This window comes from Accipiter gentilis, chromosome 12 (genome assembly GCF_929443795.1).
Source record: "Accipiter gentilis chromosome 12, bAccGen1.1, whole genome shotgun sequence".
NCBI classification, from domain to species: Eukaryota; Metazoa; Chordata; class Aves; order Accipitriformes; family Accipitridae; genus Astur; species Astur gentilis.
The window spans coordinates 14,412,597-14,437,160 of NC_064891.1; the positions used below are offsets into that span (position 1 = coordinate 14,412,597).

The window sequence follows — 24,564 nt, forward strand, 5'->3', positions numbered from 1 at the left end:
GCTGGAGTTATTGTTCACACATGTAGCTCTTAAACAGTTTACACAATTGCTCTGAATTTGAACTGGTCTCTGCAATGGCATATAAAAGCTATCTAAAGCAAAGTCCTCAGTTTTTGATGCTGACTGAAAGCAAAGCGACCCACACCCCCCAGCATCCAAAAAAACCCTGGGGTTAGTGCTGCACAAAGATCACTATAGGAAGTAGCTGAGTTGTTTTTTGTTGTTTTTTTTTTTTTTACCGCTGGCTTTTATCTGAATCCCCGCTTTGCTTGAGCTTTAGAAGTCAAATGAGCAGAAGAAATGCAGTAGATGATTTGAGATGTGTGTGGGAAGAATGGAAGCTGAAAGATTGGCTTTCTGAAGGCTTCGCTCAGTTCCTGCCTTCCCAAAGAGACCATGGGGAGGTTATTCTTCCTGACTGCATCTCTGCAGCAAAAATAATTGCCTTGAGGATGGCACTGTGGAAAAACACTTCTTTCAGATTATCTTTGTTTTAACGGAGGTTTAAAAAAAAAAAAAAGTAGAGGTGGGGAATTGTTTTGGATAAATTGAAATGCTTTATGGATAATTTAATAATCGTGAATGGCATCATTAAAATCAAACAGAAATGTGGATTCCTAAACACGATGGCTTTAACTACCACTCTGTATTTCACAAAGCGAGAGTTGTTAGTGCTGGAACATAGCTGTGCTTTGTGAGCTCCTCAGTCCAGATGGAAATGGAAGTCTCTTTATGTTTTTTTTTAATGTGTGTGGGGGTGAAACGGTGCAAATGCTGGAGGAAGATCAGGTATTAGGAGGTCTCAGTGCACTTGGAAGCTCAAGGCAACCTTGTGGGCACCACAGAAATGGGACTCCAGCACAGACTCTAGCAGCAAGGGACTTCTGCCTGCCTGAGATACCTCTTACTGGGTGTCTTCCAGTGGTCTTCTTGAAGACCTGAGAGCAAGCCCAGGTCCCGCAGAGGCATCCTGCGCTCTCCCTAGCACCTGCCAGATCAAATGCTGTCCTCAGCTTAGACCTACGGTGCCTTAGTCAATTAGTCCTGGGAAGCACTTCCAACTGTAATTGGTCTGATCTGTAATCTTATCACCTTGCCCGGCAGATTATCCATTTTTAGCTGATTTGTGGGCCAGCAACCTGCACGACCCAGCAAGCCGATGCTGTCAGGTCACTCCTTCTGCTTGCAGGATTTCTATAGATGCTGCTTTCCTTTCCGGCAGCTCAGTGCCCCTCTAAATGAGGGAAAAGAATTGACTGAAAAAGGAACATCAGGTCAGGAGAAGAAGTCATTTGAGTGTTAGGAGAAAGCTACATGTTGTTGCTACTCATTCAAGCAAAAAAAAAATAAAAAAAATCCACTTTCATTGAATTTGGAGCTAGCGTATTGAGATGTCAAATCACGGTGCTACATGTTGTAGATAAACAAATGTAATGTAGCAACATTGCATTAAATACAGCAATATCTGTAAAGAACTGAAGGCACAAAAAAAAGAAAAATTCATTCTTGCTCATTAGTATTTCTCCAGGCAACTGCCATTTTAATTCTGAAGCTGTTTCATAGCATTATGGCTGTTGTCTAATGTATTTGTTAAGTTGTAGCCCTTTTTGTCTGAAGTTAAATGAAAAATTTCAGATCCGACCCATTGTGCATATTTAATGAAATTATTTCAACAGGGGAGAAGGGTGGAAAGTCATTCCTAGACATGTGTCTTTATTTGTCAGGACATCCATGACTTCCAATTACTTGCCACACCTTCATTTCTGCCCCAGTACAAAAAGGGAGAGCAAAAGCATTTTCCTTGCTAGCCCCCAGGCTGTAGAGCTTAATCCTGGCCTTTCTGCACCCCATGCTTTCTGACTCTTTGGAAAGCCTGGGGTTTTTGTATTTGTATCCCTTTCTAACCTCTCGAGCACTGAAAGGGTGGGATCTCTTGATTTATCACTTCCATTGTTTGTATTAATCTAAGCCTCAAGTAGATCTATTCTTCGTCTTCAGCTTTTATTACTGATAGTTTTCCCAAGTTGCTTGGCACTTTTTTTAGTGGTTATGTGGTTGCATATTGCAGAAATGTAACATGGTGTATTTCTAATTTTTCTGAAGTTAGTAAAAATCCCATTACTGTCGGTTGCAGTAGGATTTTGTGATCTCAAAGAGCAAGCTGATTCTCCATGTAGTTTCTCAACTTTTCCTCTGTGCATCATTAGAATAAAGGCACATATTTGTACTTGCAGTTTGGGATAGACAATTTAGATGATGTAGTTCTTCTAAGTTAGACAGCTTTTATTTAAAATGCATGTAACTGATTAAGTGGCTTGGCAGCCAGTCAGAATGATTGCTTAAGTACCGCAACTTCACAGTAACTTTAAAATGGAAAACCAGCCAGTAATTTAGTGATATCATTGAGAAACATAACATTCTTTCAAAGCAAGAAAAGACTTTATACACAAGGGATAGACATCATCCCTGCTTTTGGCCATTGCTGCCTCCTACATTCCTATACACTGCTTTCCTTCACGTTAAGCAAAAATGAATGTTGAGTATTTTCTTTAATCTAGTGCAAACTTTCCATTTGCGAAAGCCATACAAGACATTAGAGCGCATCCACCCTAGAATTAAAAACTCTTGCTTTTGCTGTGATAATTGGATTAAGTTCTTACTGTTATCTCTTCAAGAAGAAGAGACAAGCTCTCTCTGGCAATGCTAGCATGGGATGGCTTGTTTATATGGAGTGGCTGTGCTTTGTTGTAATCATTAAAAGCTAACTAGCAATGCTGGCTTGCCGGTGGTGATACATCTTTCCACCTATGGAAAACAGTGCAGATTGTGATCCAGAAATTCCCACCATTCACAAGACAAGACAAGCAGTAGCGTGGGAAGATACAGGCACAGAGAAGTGAGTCTCCTGAGTCTCACTCCAATGCTGTATCACTTGCCATTTCTGCTAACTTTTTTACTGAAGGCACTGTGGAGACCGGTGGAGCGTGGTCCAGTAGGAACCGGAGAATTTCTGTTCTAGTTGCAAAAGCCACCTCTTAGTTCTGCAGCGTTGCTCTAATTGCCTACTGTTCATCTTCAGGACTAAAATGAATCACTGTTAGGCTTGCACATAATTCCATGTTTGGTCCTAATGCAGTGGTTGCAGAGCTTGCCTATAAACCACACGCACATTTATATCATGGGAAATGTATTTTCTTAAAAACGGAGAAGGGGAAGCTAACAAACCACGGCTCCAATTTTCTTCGCAGAAAGGCTGAGTTAGTTGTGTAAATCATCTCTTGGAAGCTACTGTCTGGAGGCACCCGTCAGCCTACAACAGTCAGAAGTGTCGTATGCTTTGGAGAGGATGGCTGCTTGGGGTGGCTGGCCTGGTTGTGCTTTGGGAACGACAGCCTGCTGCGGCTTTCCTTATGAATCAAAGTGGCTTTTAGGCACACTTCTCGGGGTCTCGTTATTCCCGCGAAGGTAAACCGGTCTAAAATTGGCCCGGGCGAGCAGGCAGGAGTCAGGCTGCTTTGTCAAAGGGCTGCCTGCGTTGCAGCTGCATCCTGTGATTAACGCGGTCGCATCCGGAGAGGAGCAGTCCTGCTGTTTGGATCATCTTCTGTTTTCTGTCTGCGGCGTCTCAGGCGCTCTCCTCGGCGGGTGCCGCTGAGCCTGAGTTGATGAAAGGCCTCCGTGTCCCCGTGTCCATCTTTGAATTATTTGGGAGATGGGGCGGCAGCTCCGGTGGTTGTCTTTCTGTGCCCTCTCCTCGCCCGTACAGCGGTGCGCGTCCCTAACTCGCGTCTCCACCGGCCGCTTTGTCCAGCAATGACTAGAAATACCAATTACTGGATAATTTGCCTTCACTTGACAGGCGAGACTTGTGTATGTTGCATATAGCAATGCCACAGCTTTAGGGAAAGGAACGCCGATAGGTAGATGATCCATTTTAATGTGATTTTATATCACGCGTGCTTTTGGATCAGGGCTTGCTTTCTCTGCATGGCTTACAGCTCCGTCCCTGCCCAGGGCAAGGGATTTTTGGGGAGCCCAGAGGGAGGGGATGGTGGCTACACCGGCAGGGAGGCTTGCTGCATCCCCCGGAGTGGTACCCACCCCAGCAGGACCACTGTGCCCACGCTGAGGGTGGAGAGGAGCAACCGGTTTGGAGGAGCAAAGGGTTTGGAAAATCCCACCCAGGAGTTCCAGTAAGTCAAGCAGCTCTTCGTGGTCCCGTGGGCAGGAGCCAGCCTGAAGGCATGAGCAAGCCTGGTGTTAAACAAGCTGCCCAGAGTGTAATCCAACCCTCAAGCTTTACCGAATGCCGCTCGGTATGGTTGTGGTCTGTGTGATGTGATGTGCACTTCCTTAAATTACATGTAGCAAGGGTATTAAGATAACATTTTTTTTTTTTTTCCCCCCGTAAATGAAGGTGTTTCCTGAGACAGTGCCAAAAAAATTCCCGTTTGTTTGATAGGAAATGTTTGTGGTGTTAAGAGAAATTACAGCTTTAAGCATTCAATGCTCGTTGAGAGCAGTTTGCTTTTGAGAAGATTTCTTAGTAGTATAAACTGTTAAGACACACGAACACTCTCACTAATGACAAATTAAGAGAAACGCCCAAATCGCATAACTAGAAGGCAGTTTAGGCAGGAATCTATTTCTTAAGCCCAGCTCTTCCAGCTAATGATTTGCCTGCAGTCAGGGTTATCAGGCAACCGCTACCAGGTGGCAACACCCTGAGAGCTAAAGCTCTAAGGAAGGCTTTTTCCATAGCATGGCAGATCGTATCTGCAGACTGCATTGCTAATGTATCAGTGTTGAACTGAGCCATGGGGTAATTTGTCCAGAAGAAAAATCTACCGTGTAACTGAGACAGAAATGGGAAAAAAGCTAGTTTAACAAATGACTTTTCATCCTCCATCTCACAGGTCAAAAGTACTAACAGAATAATTGACTAAGCATGGACCAAAAACATCTTTTTATGGTCACTTATATTGCAGAAAAAACCATGTGATCATACAGTCTTTTTATTAAATTGCTTTTTTAATATATAAAAAAACCAACCAAACTTCCTTTCAGTTCTGAGCAGCACTGCAGCACTACTGTCATTCTTTCCATTAGCAAAATGAAATCTTTAGACCCTTCCCCCAGCTAATGTTATTCCTCACATGGCGACATTCAAAAACCCATTGACAAGCTGCAAATGATGTGTGAAGCAAACTCCAGGATTAAGTTTATAACCTTTCCCCAGGGGGAAAGAATTTGGAGGCAGGAATGAACTCGGGATAGTAAAACAAAAGGGCACAACTGAGATGGATCAGGAAAACTCGTATTCATATTTAGCTAAATGAAAAATACCAGCCAGTCTGAGTTTATGTGGTATCCCAGGGGTTTTCCACACAGGTATGTAGGACATTATTTTATAGCTCCCTCTCACAGGTTTTACTGCTCTCGCTAATGAGAAACTACTTCTCTCTCTCTCTTCAGCTTTGCAGCTGGGATTTGAAAGCGCGATAAATAAAATATAAACGGTAGAAGACGGAGGGCTTATGTCCTGTGGATATGTTTGCATCTTGGGTTTCGAAAGGCATGTACCTTCCTCTTGGGGGGTTGTCATTTACTACTGGGTTTGTTGTTGGATGGGTGTGAATAGGCTTTGGGGGCCTTTAGACACCGTTAAATAGCAGACGTTAATGAAGTGATGGAGCTAGGGACCTCCTTCCCTGCAGTAATCAAAGAAACAGCTAGTTCCCTCACATATCTATAAGATTATTTCCTTTCATCTGCCAGTACTAGTTTCTTTTGAAGTCATTTAATCTTTGCTCCATATAAATTGAGAAAAGTTATTTTAAGCAGCTCGATGGGCAAAAGGGAGTCTTGTGACCGAACGCTCACAAAAAGAGGGCTGACCACAGGAATTAACCCCTGTCACCCTGGCATCTGGCGCTCACCGAGGATGCCTCTAGTGAGTTGGCTCCTGCTGTCAGCTGGATGCCAGGGTGAGCTGTGCCCAGACAGAAATGTGGCTTTACTGGAAACAGATAACTGAGGAGAACCACAACATAAAGTAGTTTAAGGCTTTCTAATTCTGCTACTTCTTAAAAAGAAAAAAAAAACCCAAACCCCCCAAAACCCAAACCATCAAAAAAACCCAGCTTGGGTTATAAATTCAATAACAGGTATAAATTTGGCCTTGGGTAAGTCCTAGGAGAGCTGATAGATACTCTGAAGTAAAATAAGCCTGGTGGGGTTAAAATGGAGTTCAGCCATGCCCATAAAATGAGCTGGGGCACTTCAGGGCCTTTAAAGGTCATCTAGACCAAACCCCTGCAATGAGCAGGGACATCTTCATCTACATCAGGTTGCTCAAAGCCCCGTCCAACCTCACGTTGAATGTTTCCAGGGACGGGGCATCGACCACCTCTCTGGGCAACCTGCGCCAGTGTTTCACCACCCTCATTGTAAAAAAAATTCTTCCTTATAGATAGTCTAATTCTACTTTCTTTTAGTCTAAAACCATCATCCCTTACCCCATCACAACAGGCCCTGCTGAAAAGTCTGTCCCCTTCTTTCTACAAGCCCCCTTTAAGTACTGAAAGGCCGCAGTAAGGCACAGTGATCTGACCAGAGCTGGCTTCCCAACGCTCTTCTGTGCACATACGTTACTCAACAAAGTTTGACACTTGGTGCTTTTGGCTTGTTTTTGCTTCCTGACAGCATACTTACGAAAATGAAAAATCACGACGACTTGCTGATGGTTGCCAAAAATGCAGAGAACTCCTATATAAAGCTGACCTCCATCAGCAGGACAATACAACAGGACAAATTCTTTTTGCCAAATTAAGATGTATGCTTGGAATGAGAGGTCAGGGCCCTGCGTCGTTACTCCGTCTAATGCTGCGTTATAACCAATACGATAAATTATTGTCCCTTCATGGTTAGCTGTGGAGCGGCAGTGCTCCCCCTTCTAGATTTCAGAGTCATGGATTGTGTTTTGTGTGTCTTCGTTTTTAAGGAAAATACCACTTTTTTTTCTCTTTGGGCCACTGCATGCTTTTGGCACCTCTGCACCTTCTGCATGGGTCACTTTTTTAAGGAGGGACCATAGTCTGTAAAGACCAGAAACATGCTCTTTCAGGAAGTCAAGGCAGAAAATATTTGGCAAGGTTTTTTGTTAGCTATCCTTTGGAAATATGCGAGTACAAAAGTAAATATTAACAAATAAATTCAGGATGAGGGGAAAAAAATGTTTTAGTAATAACCGGTCTTTTGCATATTAAAGCAAAGCAGGTTTGCTGTGGGCTGTGCAAGGTGGAGCGTGTGGGTCCTGCCTGCCCCTCATCTCCGGAGGGTCCTGCCCTCCCTTCTGGCCTGCCACCTCGGAGAAACGTGGGGCCAAGTGTTTCTGTGACTCACAGAGGTGTTACGGTGTGAGGGCTTGGCATGATGTCTTACAATCTTTCCCTTAACTAGGCTTGTGTAAACAGTTTTTCTTGCTGCGTTTCAGAGAAAGGAGCTTGTATTTGAGTATCTGCTCTCATGAGTGTTACATCCTGAAAAGAAACTGAGTTATTGCAGAGCCTGATGGGGTCTTCCTCCCCAAAGAATTGAAGTATCACCAGTTTTGATTCCTGAAGTGCTCCTTAAAAAAGTTGAGATGTACATGTGCAATCTTTGGACACTTCATTATATTTGAAAATATGCTTATCGTAGAATGGTTTGGGTTCAAAGGGACCTTAAAGACCACCTAGTTCCAACCCCCCTGCCATGGGCAGGGACACCTTCCACTAGACCAGGTTGCTCAAAGCCCCATCCAACCTGGCCTTGAACACTTCCAGGGAGGGGGCATCTACAACCTCTCTGTTTTTTTTTTATTTTTATTCCTTTTTTAAAAAAACCCCTATTTGTCACCATGCTTTGTAAGCACTCTTCGCAGCTGAGATTTATTTTGTTAAATATTAAAACATCTTCAGCAGTTTTAGGTAATTCAGCATCTGTCTTTCTCGGTTCTTGACCCCAGTGTGCCGTGGCCGACCCCTGGACCTGGGCATCAGAGGGTGGTGGTCTCCAGTGACCCGATGCCTGGCTGGTATCTCCAAGTGATAACCTGAAGGTGAAAGGCTGTGGGCTCCTCCCCAGCTGCCTGCTCTGTCTGGTCCTCTGGCAGGGAAGCTTCTGTGCAGAAAAAGTGGTGGCAACGGGTGACATTTTCCAGAACTAAAATAAAACTGGGGGGAGGGAAATGACCCCAAAGTGGAAATACAGCTGAAGACTGTGTTTTTGTTTAGCAGTCTGGTGCAGCCTAGTCCTACACCCCAAATATTTTTCCTGTAGTCAGTATCAAGCCCTGAATGTGAAGTTTTGACTGTGTTTACCAAACACTACGGTCAAAAAGTCTTGCTCCCATTGAATAACATAATTTTTGTTTGTACACTTTGTTGTGTTGGAAGGTTGCGTGTCGTCCTGTGGCTTTGACCTGTGATATCCATCAAGTGCTTCCCTATTATTACTTAAACCCTTACACCAGAAAACATGCACGTTCCTCAGGATGTTTCGTTCAGGTTTCGGTGTTGTCGCACCTGTTGCTATTGTCTAAGCCAGAAGATGGAGATGATGGTAAAAGCAGATGGAAGCCGTGGCCATCCGGAGACGTGGCAGTGGCCATCTGTGAGATTCCCTCAAGCTTGGCTGAGAAGCTCATGCTGGATGTCTGGCCTTCTTGTTTTCAAACAGGCTTTGTGTTTCCTTGCTGGTTTTTTGTAGTGCTGTTTTGTAGTACGAATAAAAGAGCAGATTACTGTTCTCCGTCAGGAGAAAGGAAGGGAAGAGGAGACCCCTGTGTGGATCTTCTTTGGAGGTTATCTCAGATGGTTTTCAGATGATCGTAGAAGGGAAGCGTGCCAGAAAGTTGAATCATTGCTACAGTGTCATACCAGAGGCCTGAGTTTTCCAGAATACTTTTGTGTTGCACATAATGCCCACATCTTGAATGCTGAGCTCTGAAATGTTTCCTCGGTGATCCTGTGGTGCTTTGATGAGAAAAAGTCTTTTTGAATTACAGGGATTGGTTAGCTGTCTTTTAGAAAAATAAATTCCAAGTGGTCTTTGTTAACCACTGAATGATAGGTTATTGTGGCATAAAATAGAAGTTCACTTAGACTGCACATTTTTTGTTCTGAAATCGGCAGGAGGAGGAAATGCTGATATGGGTGTATACATGGGAGGAAGATTTATCAAAGAAGCATACATTCACACACCCTCTCTTTTTTAAAGTTATGGTCAGTAAATGATAGGCTTCCTTCCCTTGTTTTTGAATGCCAAATAGATTTCTAACAAAATTATTTATATACACATTCCTTTTAAAAATATAAAGCATCACCAGGCCAGTGCAAGGCCCCAGCGTCCAGTTTAAAGTGAGAGATAGGAAACTTCAGGCACAACCTCCAGCCTTTCCTGTAAGCACAAGTTCTCTCCAGGAAGGGAAGGTGGATAATGTGAATTTAGCATTTTATTATCGATAGGTTGCGTATCAGTCTCTTGCTGCTTATTTTAACGTGTATCGATTGCAACAGACGCTCCTTGCGACTGGCCGCCTTAAATCATACTGCTGTAACTTTGAGCATCTTTATGGCTTTTTCGCTGCTTCTCTGTTGAATAAGGCTCATGGTGTCAACGGCAGTGGAGTTGGGTGTGTGTGAGCGCGGCGGCGAGGTCGGTGCTGGCGGGGGTACCCGCTCCCTCACAGCACCAGCGGGTCTTCTCCTGCCTTCTCCATCATCACAGCACCTTAGAGTTACTTTTTTAAAAACATACAAGCAAACGCAGAAAAAGGAAAATTATCTAACCTGCAATGCTAAAACACTAGATACCGAGGGAAGTGTTTTCCCCAGCCCAAGCCAAAATATACGAATGGAAAGTTTGTTCTTCATTGCTAGACCTACTAGCTGTAGTCTATTTATATTGCTGAACTCGCTGAGACAGTCAGGATGTTAAGTTTCAAAGCAAATGAATGCGTATGTGTGCTTGCATAGCCTTCCTTCTTCAGGGACATTCTTCCTGTTTCCTTTTCAGTGTTTCTCCTAAAATTAGTTTCTTTCTGACAATAAACACAATTGAGTACTCTTATATAAAATATCATGGGTAAAGGGGAAAAATGTTACTGGTTTTAATAGTCTCGCTGTGGGTCTGAGTGGTGCTGGTAGCGATTAATTAGTACCACTTGTTGTTTCACTTGGTGGTGTTCAAGCCGTAGAAACCAAGGGCATGCTTAACCATAAATGACCAAACCATCTCCTGAAAGGCTTTGTTTGTAACTGGGTCGAATGATCCCTAATACTGCAAAAATGTTTCTCTCTTTAGACTTTGTTACCAATCTTTACATTTCAATGGACAACTGTAATTGCTTTTATGGTTACCATTCGTCTAAAGATTTAAAACCTTTTCTTCCCTCCCTTCTGCCCCTAACATGCGCTGGCCCTGCAGGGAATGCGTCCTTGCCAAAGGCAGAGAGCCGGCTCCCATGACCGCCGTGTTAGGAACGTACATGCCCGCAGCCGCCGCTGGAGGACGAGCAGTGGGTGTTTGCAAGTGCTGGTCCCTAGTACATCCTCTGACTGGCTCTGCCTTCTCACTCGGAGGGGACACCTCAAGCCCTGGGGCATGTCACCCACGTGGCTGGACCAGAAGGATTTTGGGGTCCCGGGTGGCTTAGACTCCCACTTGGATCTGTCGTCTTAGAAATCACTTCATTTAAAATCCTTCACGCTTGCAGACTTCACTACTGTTTTAAATTCTCATCCTTTTTAGAAAAGGGCAGAAAAATGAGTGAACTAGAAAAAAGCAGTTGGCAGAAAACCCAGTGATCTTTAGGTTCGATCAAGCTGTATTTTGCTGTACTGCAGCAGGAGCAGCAGAGGGAGCACAAGTTAACACATAATTCCTTTACTAAGAGCTGTACTGTCATCGCTGATGATATTTTGCTCGATGGGTGAAGATCAAGAATGAAAAAAAAAACCAACAACAAAAACCCAAAAAAACCCAGCCTAGTGAGTTTGCCATAGGACAGGAGGATAATGTCCTCTGTATTAAATGTGGAGGGGTAGCAGATGAAAATGTATCCTGTTACGGCTTCTGGTTTAAATTTTAGGTTGTGGTCTCCGTGCAGCTCCAGGTTGCATGATGTCAGTACGATTTCATGCCAGGGTGCAACCGAGGGAAGATTGATGCTGTGTGGTTTTGGGGGGCTGTGGTGCCGTCTTGCCTCACGGTATTCTCCTAATAGACCTGAAGCAGCAGATTAATAATTGTAGGTATTGAAAGGGAAAATGATGACAGCAAACTGGCCAAGTTATCTTTGGTGGGTGAGGTCAGAGCTGTGAGCTGGTCAGGCTCTTACAGCACACAGCAGCCTGACCTGGCCTCTAGGCAGTATTCAAAGCAGAGCTTCGTTTTCCTTGAGTTTACAATCATGTAAAAAAAAATAATCTTTTCCTTGAAGTCCATTGTGTCCTTCCAGACCTGGGCAGTGTGTGCTCTCTGCATCCATGCAGCCCTTGCTGCCCACCCCGCCAGGGCAGGTGTGTGGGCTTTTGGAGTGGATTGCCAACACTAAATCATATTTGTCACTGTTGTCTTAACCCTTAGGCTTGCAATTTTGCCAGCTGTTTTTCCCATAACCAAAACTTTGGACAGGACTGAATTTCCTCCTGCCAGTCCCCAAAGCAAAGTCCTGAATAGGGTCAAAGAGGAGAGATACGTTGGGGGGGGGGGTTTCCCCCTCTGGGAGTTTTGATAAACAAAATGCAAGCTTTAAGCTTTTCCTTCAGGTTAGAGATTTTCAGTAGCAAATCTTTGCTTTGTTGAATTATTCAGCAGAAGTAAAGGTTATTGAAATGTGCACAGATAGATGGCTGGAAACCTAGAGCGATAACTTTGAAAAGCCCTGGCAGCACTGGGAACAGGAACCGTTTTTGGTCTCAGACAATAGAAAGAGCAGAAATTTCTTTGTGCAGAAAAAAACAAACTGCTGGTTTACTTTCACAAATTCACCCTTTCCACCTTGCTGTTTTATTCAGTGGTCTACTTTGTTTCCGAGGCCACTGCTGACTGTACACCGGAGATAGGCATGGACTGCTAAGAAATGAAAGGTTATCTGAGCAGGTCAGGCAGTGAGTTCATTGTTTTCCAGGAACACTTGTTCAACACACAATTGTGTAATGCTCAGAGCTACTGCGCAGAAGTTGGATGCGCAGATGGTAGCCTTTATTATTCATTACTTATGAAATCAATTACCAACTCTATAGATTTTTAATGTAATTTGCTTGATAGCTACTTTTAAATACCTTCTGGAAGTAGCTATTTATTCTCCTAAGTATTGATTCTCATGTTTTGGAGAAGCTTCCCTGGTGTATCTCATTCATAGTTCTCCCTTGAATCTCCACAAGGATCAGCTGGACTCCGAGCACGTAAGCAGCGCTTCCCAAACTTCTGTAGGGTTTTCTCTGCATCAGAGCACTGGTCTGCTGCCGCCCAGGAGTCCGTCTCCCATGGCCATGAAGACGGGATTAGTCAACAATAGCTTCAGACTTCAAGACCAAAGAGACCACCGTGATGCCCAGCCTGATCCCTGGCTTTCAGGGGCCACAGAGCTCCTCTGCTTATTAAAATGTGTCTCAAAGATATCTAATCTTTCTCTAACCTTTAAAAAGGTGATGCAACTCCAGCACAAGTAGGAAAAATTTGCCTGATCTTACTCATTCCAGTGGTGGTTGGTTTTGTTACGGGCAGTCTCATAATAGATTAGAACAAGGTGAGATGCAGTTACTGGCTCATTTGCATGAAGAATCTGCTTATAAAAACGTTTAAGGTCTAATGCAAGACCTCGGGCATTATGTTTCTGATATGAAACACGGTTGCCTGTTGTAGTTTGTCTTTTTAAATGGCTCCCTTTCCTTTTCCAGAAGTAGGGAACTAGAGATCAGAAGCCACAAGCAGGTGTCACCATGGCTGTCCCTGTTACCAATGATGGATAGAAAGGTAACTTTATCCTTTGTTGGTACTTTACCCATCTAATACTCTTGTATGCAATAGCTTTAAGGAAAACCTCCAGATGCTGATATTGGAGAGGTAGATTTTTTTTTTTTCTCCTTTATAATGGTGTTGGCTATATTTCTGCCACGAATATGAGTATCATTTATCACATGCCTTGATTTAGCTTCAGCCAGCTGTTTTTTATTGAAAAGCTGATCTTGTTTCACCAGCAGGAGAGCTCAGAAGCGATAGAAGTAGCACCCGAAGTGCAAAATACAGAGTCTAGTATCATCTGTAAACTTCCAGCACTGGCTGTTTTCGCTTCTAGCCTTTCCTGTTTGTTTAATATAAATGTTGGAGATTGAGCTGTGGCATTTTTGTGCGAGTGAGCTGTGAAGGTAGTTCTCTTCATGTGTGCCTCTGTCTTACCAATATCCTGTGTGGGGAGAGAAAAATGTACATTTGCAATGGAAAACCAAAATCATTGGAATTTGTGACTAAGTTATTTTTTGAGGTAGACAGCGCAAAAGGCAATATATGAGCATATCCACCTGTGCAGATGTAAAAAAATTCAGAGCTTTGGGACTGGATTTGCACAGCCGTTTTTTGCGATTGAAAGACCTCTCTGCAAATAATGAGGCAAAGGCAATCGGGTTTGTCACTTCTCATTTCTTTCCGTTCTTCTTTTTCTCCCCTGAGGAGCAGGGTTTGGCCTCCAGAGCTCTGCTTATGGGCAGTATTTAGTGATGTCCCCCCGGCGCTGCTTCACTGGTGTTAAGTGTCGGTAGATTTCTCTCTCTCAAGCCCCTGGATGCAGGTAGTTAGCTATTGCAAGAAAGAGCGAAGAACTGAACAGTCGCACACCTGGTAGATCCATTTTTTCATTTTCTTAGAACCAGAGAGTAGTTTGCTTTATCCTAATCCAGTATTCAGTTAGCAAATTCTGTCGAAGCATTGATCCTGTTTCCGAAATCATATTCCTGGCTCTTGAAGGACAGGCCATCAAGATGAGTGTAGGACTACTTGGTCTGTCAGAGCGGTACTTGAAACAGCACATACCCTGTTGGTTTAAAGAAAAAAGTGATATAAGGATCTAGCAACTTGTTTCGTCTCCAGAAGAGATGGAAGGAGGTGGTTTGCTACACAACCGATGGCGCTGCACAGTAGAGCTCCCCGCCAAAAAGCACTGTGTGTGCTAAAAGTTAACGTGGGTTCAAGGGGATATTGGACAATATATAGAAACCACATCCTGCTCGAGAAGTCCTTGAACAGAAAATGGCTGGAAGCTGGGGAAGTGTGTGGGGAATTATTCTTACATGCGTCCCTGTGCTTTTTTTATCTCTGTGGTTTTAGACTTGACTTTTCAGCCCCAATTCATCGGGGGGGGGAGGGGGAAGCAAACAAACCCAAAACCCAGCAATAAAATACATTATACTTAAGAATATTTTCTATACATGCTTTTCATAAATCACATCTTTCACAAATAATAACTGTATGGAATTGAAGTTGGGCTCTTGCTTACAGCAGTGTTGAAGGCCTGAGCAGGTGAACCTTTGGTTGGACCCAATATGATCATTCTCATGCCATTACATGGCAGTACAGGCAATTAAAAGATAAGAAGGCTGAAGGAGAGATACGACCTGACAAGACATTTAAATCAACCACATTACTTTGAGAGCATCTAGAGAGTAAACAAAAGGCCAGAGAGCTTTTGATCATCATAGCTATTTAAGATAAGAACCACGTCAGTGCTCTGCAAAGAGGATGTTCGAATAATTGTTTTTGGACCATTTATGTTCAAACAGAAATTATTTTCGCGCCTGTTAGTGGAGAAAGGTCGTTTCTGTGCCTATCACCTAAACGACAGCAGACAAGAGAAGGGAAGACTGAGAGGAGGTGTGCCAGCCCTCAGAAACACGGGTGGTTCCTGCAGCTCCATCTCTTTATTGTACAACAAAAAAAGCTATTTTTGACTTGCTGCATTGAGGGAGGGATTGCTTAGTCACTTGGACAACTTTTTAATAACAAAGTTAGTAATGCCTTGTAAGGGCATGTCAAGGGAGTTTGTAAAATAGTTTTTAGTATATATTTCTTAGAGTGGTTACAGAAGTGCCTGTCTGGGATACCACAGGTACAGTTGATCCTCTCTTTGGGCATGGGGATGAACCAACTAGTTGCTTTCCAGATTTTTCCAGCCTTATTTTTTTGTTTTTTGTAATGCAGGACAGCAGAACTTGGCATTGTTTTTAGGACTGCTAATCCTAGCGGGGTTGAATAACTCAGACGTACCCAAATTTTAGGCCAAGCTGAAATATAGTACAATTAATAAATAGCAATTCATGCTGCAGTGCCCCAAAACAAACAAATGTATTCTGAGCTGGAAAATGAATTAAGGCACTTATGAATTGCTGTCAATGCTAGGAAATTTTGTACGGCAGCTTACCTTTCTACTGATAATTGTTAGTCCTATGAAAGTTCTAGGTTTGTTTAAACAAAAAACAGTTACAATATTTTTTATTTTTTTCCCTTTTCCTCTTCTCTAGTTGATTTGACAAGAAGCAATGGCTCGCTTCCAGCCATTTATCTTTCTCTAGCAAATACCTACCTGAGATGTTGTGGTGGTCTGTTAAGGCACGTGCTTTCTCTGCAGCCCGGGGCACTGCATTGTTCTGGCGAGAACAAGGACTGCCAAAACCAATACTGAGCTGAGATTTCAGATTCATTTTTTATCCACTGTTGCCTTCTTGATGTGCATCCCTTTTTCAGTTAAGAGGATGTGTTTCACAGTGTCAGGAAGGGCAGAGTTTTTCCGGCCCCTGTGTTCATTTCTGAATCTTTTTTGGTCATAATTTCTGTTAATAATGAAAGCTTCACACAGTATTTTGGTATTAATTTACAATTCTTCAGCTGCTGCATAGTGTGTATGGAAAAAGCATTTTGCCATTTGCAGCATTGTGTGTGGGTACAACAGAAATGCATCATTTCAAAAATGTGGGCAGAAGCTGGATAACTGGCTGCCTTTCTCGGAGCATCTTCGTGAATGTAAAAAAACACCAAGGGTTGCTAAAATATTCATGTACAACTGTAACTCTGCAGAGGAGGATACGTCACCCAAAGAGGTCAAAGTGGGGATAAATAAATAATGCACATTCAGAAGCCACTGCTGTTAAGTAACGATTGAGCGAGCCACAGGTTTTATTCAGCTAGTATGAAGTTTCTTACAAAATCTGTGACGTTTAAGGTGAGAGATCTTTGATCTTTTGCTGTCTGGGTTTGGTCAGTATTGTATAAGGGCATTATACCAATGTGTGGATTACAACTGTAACTCCATAGTGTCAATATTTGCTTTTAAAGCACATAGGTTTTGAAAATACATGCAGGTATATATACAGACATTATGTAAAGACAGCAAATAGATTTAAACCCCACAAAGAAACAAAAAACAAAACCTGAGATGGTATTTATTTATTCATTTTAATTGTATTTTAGTCTCTATTTCTTTGATTAGAAGTGGAAGAGACTATCTTCTACCATGTATTTTAGTCTCTATTTCTTTGATTAGAAGTGGAAGAGACTATCTTCTACCATGTACTCTGTCACCTAAAATAGTGTTAATAGGTCCAATCTTGAGTAAAGTAATAATTCGGAAGATTTGTATTTTTGTGACTGTTTTGTCATGGATGTAACTGAAGCTTGAAATCCTAAAGTCCTTTACAGGTCGTATGCCAAAATAGATGAATACTGTTCTCTGAACTTTACAGATGATAATCTGTCTACCAGGGACAGATTTCATTAGGAAAGTGATGAGGGTAATTAGAATGAAGGACAGACTTACAGAAATGGGACACTTTTTTTACTAAGAGCCCTATAAAAAAAATTTCCTTCTGTAAACACAGCTGCCATATGAAATGTTATTTTAAAATATATTGTAAGTGTCATATAAATGTCTAATTGACAGCTGAGATATTGCAGAATGTAATCTGTGTGTGTAGGTCAGGAAAAGAAAGTGATAATTCAGTGATGAGATTGTTTTTGACACAGTAGTCACAAATTCAAACTTTATGTATGCTTCTTGTTTACAGATTTAGATAATATGTACCTTTTCTTATGGTACTTAAATCTCCCAGGACATTCATCCTCCCCGTAACACTGTTTTCAGCTTCATCAAGAGCCTGTTTAAAAGATTTGGTTAGTTGTTTGTGGAGGGGAGCGGAGCGGAGCAGTTTTGTTTCCCTGCATTTTCATGGCCACAACTGGCACAGAAGCCTTCAGTTGGCCATGTGTAGATGGCAGCATTTACCTACTGTACTTTCTTCTTAAATGACTTCAGGTGATGGGGATGATTAGTTCTCAGTGCTAGAATAAATAATCTTTCAAAAAAACCAATAAGGATCAAAGCTAATTTTGTCCCAAGAACTGAAATAAATGGGGTAGGTGAGTGGGTGAAAGAACACGGTGTGCACTGCTGACACTGTCTTTCTAGCAAACATAAAGACACCAATCCTGCTATGGGGGTGGTAGTTTCTCTACAACGAAAAACTTAAAAGCACTGTCTGCCTTTAAGGGTTTGGCTGTTGGGGCTAAAAAAGGGCAGCACTGGGTGTTGGTGGGTCCTGATGAGAAGTTCTGCCTTGGGACCTTGCTTCTCGGCCATCGTGCCTGCAGCGGTGGCTTGCCTTTCCCAGAAACAGCATTGCTGTTGGTTTGGGTCTCATCTGTGTGTCTGTGGGTTTTCACTGTGAAAAATCTATATGAATGCTTTCCAAACTGTTTTCACCTATTTGAGGTTTGACTCTTTTAATAAATGGCTTATTTCTTTGTTTTTCAAGTTTAACTTGAGTAACAAATGTGAGTAATACAGAAATTCTTCGAGATCTCTCTGTAGGATTTTTCTTATTTATTTAAAAACATTTTAAGTAATTGCATACAGAAGGATTAGACAACCCCCTGCCCCCCCCCCCCCCCCCCCCCCCAAAAAAAAAATCTTGCCATGAAGTCCAGCTTTTGGACAAGTAAGATACAGTTTTTGGCAAGTAAACACTGCACAATTTGAATGGCCGGCAAACACCGCACAAGGCAGCCCTCTTCATTGTGCAGCATGGGGAAGACTTTTGAAGAAAAATTTTCAAATCACATTGCTATTTGCTTTTGACCTAGTTTATTGCTCAACTCTGTAATGTGCTTAGGATCTGTTAAACTACTATTATTATTCCTCCCATTACCTTGCACTAAGCAATCCATCACCCGCAGCTCATGAGCAGGAGCTCGTGTCCTTCTGAGCAGGCAACTGGCTGGTAGGTGTGTGATGCTGTGAGAAACTCTTAGGTCAAATGATGAAGCAACTTTCAGTGTGTGCTAGCGAGGACCACAGTTCAGTATTCTACTTTCTTCCGTAAACTCAAATTATGAACATACAGTACAGACCGCCTCTGCCCCAAGGAGTTTGCAGTATAAATAAAATCATTAGAACAGAGTGCACTGGGGAAAGCAAAAAGGAAATACCTAAGATTAAAAAAAAAAAAAAATCTTCAAATTATTATTGTTGACTCATATTTCTGGCTATTATATTAAATATAAAATGAGATGAGAACAAAAACAATACCTGGAAACCCCATGGTGTCCAAAAGTAGGAGGAATCTCACTGTACGGGGTTTTACTATTGTAAGATTTTTATAAGAGTCCATGACTTTGCAAGTTCTGTTGCCATAAGGATTGGCAGTGAAGCATAGTAAAGTAATAAAAGGGCAAGGCATGGAGCCAAATACTTCTGTTTGTAATTGTGGTGGTGATGTGCAGAGCAGCAGGAAGAGCAAATCGAATGCAGATGGGTTTTGTATGAAGTCTTGACTTTTATTGGTGATAGTGCTCAAGGTGGTGTTGACACTGAAATATCTCTGAATAAAGGCAGTGTTTAAAATGAATGCAGGCAGGTATCCTGCACGTCATAGATGGTGCCATGCTGCAGTCTGAAGCTTCATTTTGGTTGCCCTCTCAGTTTTCTCACTGAGGTCTCTACCACGTTGGTCTTACGAACTGCTCGTAACAAATGCACAACTGAACTGTTACGGTATCATAGGAGAGAGGGTTGGGAGGAACCTGTGTGTTTTCCAGCACAGAGGTGGGACCTTGTGTGCCTTCGTTATTCCTGGCTTCTCCTGTTCCTTCCCTGACTCTCCTCCCTTCCAGCGCTGCAGCATTTCCTCCTGTTGCTGACCTAAGTTGCTTTTATTACTGTTTAAGTCCTCTGGTTTTCAGACATGCAGAACAATTTATTCCCTTGCTCTTCATGCGTTAAGGCTGTTTCCGAATAATTTATCCCAGTCTTCTTTTTCTAGACTGAATCTCAGCTCTTTCAATATCATTCAGTTGGTGGGTCACATTTAATGACTATGGTCATCATTGCTCCTCTTTTCTGAGCTCTTTCCTTTGGATTCACACTATTGATGGGTTTCCGTACTACGGTTTGATCCGAGTGCTGTAGCTAAGGTGAGCCTGTCAGTAGCAGAACAGAAGGATTATTTCTCATGCCATACGCATGGCACTCCTGGTTTTATGCCCTAGCACGTTGTTTGCCTTTCCTGCAGCTGGGGCACATTATTGGCTTGTGTTCACATGGGAAGACCCCTGTAGAAGGGTACGATATCTGTGGGTTTTCCCCTATACGCACAGTCTGTTGCTCCATCACTGCAGGAAATTAGGTCTGTTTTACACAGTTAGCTTTCTGCTGGTTTCTATCTCGTTGTTGTCTTCTAGGTGCCTATGAACCCTTTCTTTGGTTGTCTAGGTGGCATCTCTCTCCTTTTGCGTTTCTCTAGAAAAAAAAAAAAAGTAAAATCTCCTGCCAGTGGCTTGGGAATGAGCAGGTAATCTTTTCTCCTTCCCTCCCTCGCTTCTCTTTCAGGAGTGATCCATCATGACAAGGAAACAATGCTGGGACATAACTGCTCTCCAGAAGGGACATATTAAACAGCTCATACCTCCCATGTCAGAGGCGTGTGTTGGAAGGTCACTTGTAAAACATCAGAATATATTGACTACACGTAGCTGTCATGCTGTGTTGCCAACAGCGTTGCCTGCTTGCTCAGGAAGGATATTGAAGCATGCACAGAAGAGCAATAAAAATTATGAGAAGATTGCAGGTAGAGAATAAGGCAAATGAAGAAAGCCTAAGGGAGCTAGTTAATTTTTCAATGGTTGGAAGACAGATGCCTTGGCCAGTGTTTAATCTGCCTGCTTAGATACAGAGAGAGACATATGTATTAACGGTAGTGGAATACAAGTAGCGAGGTTAGGAAGGGACAGTGACCTGAGTCAACAGAAGGAAATAGGTAGATTTTTGGAAGACTGTACCTTCTGTGGCACCACCACTGCCCCTAGTAGCTAGAAGAGGAGGGGATGAATTGTGGGTGAAGTTGGGAGTGATAACTCAGGTGATCTTTTCTTCTCCTTTCCCTAAGGAAGCAGCAGATGCTGAAAATCCCGCTTTCCTGTGTGCAAGTAGGTGAATACTCTGCCAGGGAAAGCAATATTAGACTCTTCCCACATAAGTCAGATTTAATTAATACTGTTACATTAATACACCCATAGTCATGTTAACTCAGCCCATTTATAACTGTGCAGCTGCATTTTAAGCAAGCTACAAACAATGGAAGACTTCTCACAGCATTTTCCCAAAAATGGGGTATATTAGCAAGTCTAAGTTGTGCCACAAAGGTGCATAGCACCACTGCTTCAGTAGGACGAGAACACAGACAGTACAAATTGCACTTCTAGCAAAATATTTGGACCTCCTCCACTTGGTTCACATGTACTTGGCAGAGCCGAGACTAAAACTGAGATAAAAGCTCTTGTTTGCCAGCCCTGAAGTAATCTCAGTAGTGGGCACCCAGTGGGAAAGCAGCCATTCCCGTAGGATACTGCTCTGTGTGGAGCTGGCAACAGGGAATAAACAGGCAGTCTCTATTAAATACTGAATATATTTTACCTTCTGTTTGAAATCATCTTTCTGAGACTTTATGTAGGTTTTGAGGATATTCAGTAGCTTTCAGCTTTGAGGTATGCCACACTTCAAACTCCCACTGAAATTACTCTGTTATCCATCCCTCCTACTGAGATCCCCCTGCAGCTGGTCAAGCTTTGCTCTGAACTAAGTCTTAATTTGATACCTTCAGAAACCTTCTTCTTAAAATATCAGGGAGGGTTAATGCTGACAGTTCTCTTTGGTTTCAAATGTGGTACTTTGGTTTTCCTGACCATAAACCTTTAGTTTTGAGGAGACTTTTTACTAAAGTATATTTAACAGGACATTTTTATTAAATTCTTTGTTTGTAAAACACCACTGCTAGCCAACGAATACTTTTGATGAAGCTCTCCAGTGGAGATTTTTCTTTTGCTAATGCATTCCTGGAAGGTGGCTCTTCCACTTTCACACAAACCCTTTTGTACTTGAAAACATAAAGCCCAGTCCTACTACACACATCTTTTTTAAACTGAACTTTTGTCAGGTGGGTCGTTAGCTTAGTCCCATCAGTGGGTTCATATACACTACGTGAACTTAATATGGGTTTTTTTGCTTGGCTTGAAGACATTGTGAGATGAACTCTGGTCATGTTTGTAAGGTTATTATTGACAGTGCTGAGCAGGTGCACGCAAGCACATGTGGAACCTTAAGAGCAGATGCCACAATTACAGAATTCCAGATGTACTAATTTATTCTATTTTTTTTTAAGATGTGCATTAATTATTCGTTAGGAATTAAATTTACCTCTTTCAGTTTGTTTTTAAACTGTACCCTATAAGTGCAGGTGTATTTTCCAATAGAGTCTGCTGAGAGGATGGCTCACTCTACAGCACTGCCCTGAATCCATTGGACTTTAAGGCTCTATCTGGTAGCAAATGCAGTAACAACCTGCTTTTTTCTCTCGTGCATCCACTCTGTAAAAGTTATCTAGGTTACTGGAGCATTTGGCCCTTGGCGAGCGTTACCTGGCCCTATGCCAAATGAGGCACACAGCTTCTGTTGCTGTGGTGCATAAGTTGTACTAATACAAAGATTTTTATGGCGACAGGAAAAAACATGTCAATTGAAATTCTTAGTCACCTTTTCTTAGTCACATTTTGGAGAAACAAGATGGTATCACAGCCATTGTACAGAGTTACACAATTCGAAGAGGCATGTGGCAAGAGTAAAATAAATCTTTTTAGTAGGCCTTATTTTGTTACGTGGTTGCTGTTTTCTGTTTTGTAGCAGATGACTAACATAATGGACCACTTTCTGGTATAGTTATTGAAGTCAATAGGATTTACACCAGCAGGAATTTTGATGTAATTTAATTATGATTTCAATACCAGGAAATAAGCTCAAGTTTGGAAGAAAAAAATTTAAAGTGCTGCTCTGTTTCTGTGTAGTCTGATGATATTATTTGTGAAACTGATTATCGGATTTGTGGTGTTAATAGAATTACTCTTAATAAGATGTACACATAAATGTACCAAAAAATCAGAGGAGCTGGGTTGTCTTTGTACATAAATTAGCAAATCTGATAGGCTACTATGATGTAAAGTAAGCCTGGTACAGAAAGCTTAATTAGGAAGTACCAGTGTGGTCAATGACTGTACAGTATAAAAAATAGTGCAGAATTTGATATGCTTTCTGTGATGATTCTATTAGTTTGGCAACATATTTGTAACGTTGTAGCTGTGTGTTAAGTTAAAGAGTATATTGGAATCGGTTATATATATATATGTATACGTATACATATATATATATATGTATATTGGAAGTCGGTTTGCAGCACACTTCCTAAATCTGCCAAGTATGAAGTTATTAGAACAACACTATATACTAAGCCCAAGAACTGAAAGTTTAAAGTTCATCAAGCTCTTACTGAAATACAGTGGATAAATATGACTTTGAAGCTACTTGCATATTCTTAATGATCTTTTATTCAAAGTAAGTGATGATAATATGCTTCATAAGCTGCTTTCTAATGCTGTTCTGACATCTGCAGTGTTTTACCAGGGACTGCTAGAGACTTTTGCCTAACATTAATGGATGGATGCAGGATGTCTTCATATGTGTTAACCTACCTTAGGTAATTATCTGTCAACAGAAAATTGATTTAGGATTCCTATTTGCATTTTTGCTGTTCATTAAGTACGTGTTCATCAGCCTGAAAAATAAGAAATGAGAAGGAGTTGTGGCAGCAGATATAGATTTACCAGAGGTACCAACAGGGCTTTCATGTCCTAGGTGAGTAGCTCCTGTCTCCTGCGTGTGGGGACGTCCAGGCTGCCCAAGACCCCGAAATGCTGCCTGAAGGGATGTCAGAGCAGGTGGGCTCCTCCGGCGAGTTCGATGGTCACCTCTGCTTGGTTGCACCCCACCGTGTGTCCTGGCATGCCATGGCTGTGGGCTTGCAAACTCCCACTGGGAAGCTTATTCTGCTTTGTAAGGTTTTCTTTGTGAGGTTTTTTTTGTTGGCTTGTTTTTCTCTAACGGCTGAGATGGGAAAAGTTTTAAAACCGACATAGGGTATAATTATCATAGTCCTCAATTGTGGCTCTGCTGCTACTCTACATGAAAGGTATTGCTGTCTGAAGTCTGCAGATGGTGGGGGAAATGAAAGGAGTTTGCTTTGCCTGGTTCCCTCCAGCTCTGGGTCAGACCTATTTTGCAGCTGAGGCTCCGTGGGCAGGATGGAGTTGGGAGGGGAGAAGCAGCCCTGGGGCTCAGCCACTGGCATGAGGAGGCGGTTTGGAGCCACTCTCACATCCAAGCGTGATGATGGTGTCAACCCCAGAGAAATACAAGGATTCCCTGCGCTTTTGTGGCCCCTGACACCAGGGTGACAGAGCAAGATCAGAAACGCAATGTCTTGTGCCATATGCTGGCCAGAGCACTCACAGAGGTGGGGTGGCATCACCTCAGGACATACAGAAAAGCTTTTTGGAAACCTCCTGCCTGCTGTGATCTGAAATTATTGCACAAAATCAGCAAGACTAATACCACCATTAGTTACAAAGAAGGGCAGGTGGAATAACTTTGTCTAAAACTAACTGGACAAAATTAATACTGAAAAAATCTTAACCTGCTTCTCACCCATTTTAACAATGTTCAAAGAAACGATTTTAGACAGGAAGAAAGTTAATTTCACTAGGTATTCAACTACTTAAACATAAATACAGACAGTCATCATTTGTTTTGAATTCATACAAACTATTGTAATCATTAGTAACCTTAATGCTTGGCAAAGCATGTACTCCCCCTTAATTTTACAATACCTACTGAAACAAGTGAGTAGACAGTAAGTTGCTTAAAGTATAACCTATTAAAGAAAAGCACCTTACAAGTATTTGTTGGTTTTAATTCAATGTGTGAAAGCAAACTGTTTATAAACATTTTTTCTTGTTTGCCTTTATATGTCATCCTCCATATAGCTTTAGTAGTTTAAGTTCTTGTATACTTTTTGTTGTCCGTAAGTGTGACTGTTTTGGTGATGACTAGCTAGCAAAGTAGATTTTCTCCACCTCTTTTCCACATTTATC

The 24,564-nt window shown here is 42.1% G+C and overlaps 1 protein-coding gene across 1 annotated transcript in view; it reads left to right on the top strand.

Moving 5' to 3' along the window:
• The window catches only part of FAT4 (FAT atypical cadherin 4), a 150,281-nt gene that overhangs the window by 30,038 nt on the left and 95,679 nt on the right, over positions 1 to 24,564 (top strand). The gene's annotated exons all lie outside the window — the stretch shown is intronic.